At 44.8% G+C, this 3,248-nt stretch overlaps 1 long non-coding RNA gene across 1 annotated transcript; it reads right to left on the bottom strand.

The window, feature by feature from the left end:
- Positions 1 to 1,578: 1,578 nt before the first annotated feature.
- Positions 1,579 to 2,362, bottom strand: LOC136947943 (uncharacterized). The gene is made up of 4 exons (XR_010877032.1): positions 2,296 to 2,362; positions 2,089 to 2,202; positions 1,895 to 1,978; positions 1,579 to 1,782 (listed from the first exon to the last, which is right to left on the bottom strand). It is a non-coding gene; the product is annotated as an uncharacterized lncRNA (long non-coding RNA).
- Positions 2,363 to 3,248: the final 886 nt, after the last annotated feature.

Raw genomic sequence — 3,248 nt, forward strand, 5'->3', positions numbered from 1 at the left:
AATTATCATTAACGTTTGCACAACAGTAAAGGCCTTTGCACACTGAGTCCGAAATGTTCGTGTTTATTTTTTAATGTGCGAACATTTCAGACACAAATTTTGGACTCTGTGTGCAATGGCCTTAAGTACATTGCTTGATCCAATCAGTACAAACCGCCCCACACAATGCTTTGTAAAATGCTTACTTTATGTCTCAAAAGCAAGTACTTATGCCAATCAACATGTCAGTGCCATTTTAATGAAGAGTTGATTTTACAGTTAAGTTTGTACTGCAGTTTGTCGGCAGATCATGTAATTAATTGTCATACAAGAGTATACTGATTTACAAAACAGCAATTCATTCTAGAAATGTGTAATAGAAATGGAAAAATTATTGAAAACAAACTGCAAACTTATTCAATACTTCATATAATGACTCAGGCAATGACTTAATACCTAAATGTGACTATTCAACAGAGCTTTTATGATGTGACTAGATTTGACATTTTAAATTCTGATATGAGAAAGGCACCAAAGTGACTGAGAGAAACTATATTATGGATTAATTTACCTTTTCATCATATTCTTCACACAGTCCTCAAGATCTGCACCCCCAATCTTGACCAACTGAGACATCTGATAATAAAAAATACCTATCAGGAACACAGAAAACACTGAATATGATAGGAACAGTATTACTATTGGCCTGGCATAGTTAAACTGACCATGAGATTTTTCTTTCCTTTATCAGCCAGTTGCCCTTCCAGGTTCTTGAGCTCACGCCTGCTGTTCATCTTCACCAGGTGGAACTGAGAGTCTGGGGGCTCACAGTTTTGGCCCACCTGGGACAGCTTTTCACGAATATCGGCCAGCAGATAGAGGACCCGTCTTTGGAACTCTGAAGGGCAAATCGGAATGAAAATGAACATAAGTCCCATTTGTAAAAACACCACTGTTAGTAAAATAAGGAGGTATACTAACTTCCATGATCTAATGGGAATGGTTCACCACCCTCTTTGTGCTGGTTTCCCCTATGTGGAGTGTGGGACCACTGATGAGTGGACTGGGAGTGCTGGTGTGTAGAGCTGTGGTGAGGAGAGCGGGATCTGTGGCGCAGTGTGTGGGATCTCTGGCGCGGTGTGTGGGATCTCTGGCGCGGTGTGTGGGATCTCTGGCGCGGTGTGTGGGATCTCTGCCGCGGTGTGTGGGATCTCTGGCGCGGTGTGTGAGATATCTGGCGCGGTGTGTGAGATCTCTGGCGCGGTGTGTGAGATCTCTGGCGCGGTGTGTGAGATCTCTGGCGCGGTGTGTGAGATCTCTGGCGCGGTGTGTGAGATCTCTGGCGCGGTGTGTGAGATCTCTCGCGCGGTGTGTGGGATCTCTCGCGCGGTGTGTGGGATCTCTCGCGCGGTGTGTGGGATCTCTCGCGCGGTGTGTGGGATCTCTCGCGCGGTGTGTGGGATCTTTGGTGCGGTGTGTGGGATCTCTGGCGCGGTGTGTGGGATCTCTGGCGCGGTGTGTGGGATCTCTGGCGCGGTGTGTGGGATCTCTGGCGCGGTGTGTGGGATCTCTGGCGCGGTGTGTGGGATCTCTGGCGCGGTGTGTGGGATCTCTGGCGCGGTGTGTGGGATCTCTGGCGTGGAGAGGGGGATCTCTGGCGCGGAGTGCTGTGGAATGGAGAGCTGGAGCTTTTGTGCTGAGTGTGTGATCTTTTCGGTGTAGTTTGAGGGATGTGTAGGAGACTGTGGGACTTAGATCTAAGTCTCTTTTGTTGAACCCTTGGTGGTTTTGGCAAGGATGGACCTAACGAATGAAATACAACAAAATGGAGCAATTAGATGACGGATTTGCCGCATTAAGCACTTTCAGATAAAAAAATATATATAAAAGTTATAATGCTTAACAGTTTGCTTACTGTGTTGTGACTGTGCTTCCACACATGGTTTCTGCACATTGCCACATCCGGTTCCAGCACCATCTGAGCTGCTTTCATCCTCACCTGTGTAAGAAGAGAAACAACAGTATTACCACAATGCATAGTGTCACAACATATACTTTTATCCAGCACCAGAAACTATGGGCCTGCCACAATGTGCAGTTATTGTATACCTAAGACAAACCCGGGGTATTTTTTCTTCTTCACCCTCCTAACAGGAGTGCATTCTTCCTCACTTAGCTCTGCAGTTGTTGTTTGGTCGAATGCTTCACACTCTTCTCGCTTCTCTGAAGTAAATGGAACAAGCATGCTTATAATAACTAACTTGATTTGAGTAGTAGAAAAACCCAGATTTAGCTTAATTATTCATGTAAACTTACTTGAGTTGATTTTGATTTTCAGCAGTGGAAACTTTTGCCAGCTGCTTGCTGGTTGTCGCATTTCTTCGGCTGCTTTGGTTACATTAGCTCCTGTTGGCCAGTAAACCATGTTATCCTTCACCCAAACCTCCGGGATGACTCCCTCTTCTTCTCCCTTTGGCTCTGTCCAAACTGCCCTGACCCACATCATGAGACCTGTACAACAACCAGAACAAAATATGCAAAGATTCAGGCAACTACAACAACTAACTTTAGGCAACTTAGTCATTCTCTGAATGTGTTGCTCTCAATCCACATAAGGGTAGCATTTTCCCCTCCACACTCAGAACAATAATTGTATACAACCTGCACACCCTGACAATGATAGTTATTGGAAAAGCCCTGAGGAACATTAATTTTAGTAACATACTTACAATTCAGTTACTTGCGTTCTATATGATGCAGCATGGGGAACAAAATATACCCGGTGTCAGCTTCACCAGGGTTGGCTTGCAGACAGACAACTTTACGATGCAACTGCTGTTTGCTGATAAGTCGACGTCTAGCTCTGCTCATGTCACTAACACGGACGATGTTGAGCAGTTTAGAATCACAAGGATCATTGAAGAAACTCTCTGTGTGGTATTGGCGTAGGACATCACAAACCAAGGTGCCTTCTTCGCGTATTTCCTTCACAAATACAAAGTCATTGTTCTGAAGGATGAAACAACAATCTCGTGGTCTTGTGGAGATGCGAGTAAAGCTCTCTTTGGTAAAAGGCCTACATTTTGTAGAATGTTCTAGTTCTGCTAGACGTTTGGCAACCTGAGCTATAGGATTGCGAGATTGTCTGACCATTTTCTTTAGAGTCTGCAGGTAGTTCTCAAATGGAAAGCATGAAACATCATTCAGTGAACATCTGAAGTGTTCTACATCATCTGCTAAGTGAGTTAGTGAGTGCACATTGTACACAG

This window comes from Osmerus mordax, chromosome 8 (assembly GCF_038355195.1).
Source record: "Osmerus mordax isolate fOsmMor3 chromosome 8, fOsmMor3.pri, whole genome shotgun sequence".
Taxonomy (NCBI): domain Eukaryota; kingdom Metazoa; phylum Chordata; class Actinopteri; order Osmeriformes; family Osmeridae; genus Osmerus; species Osmerus mordax.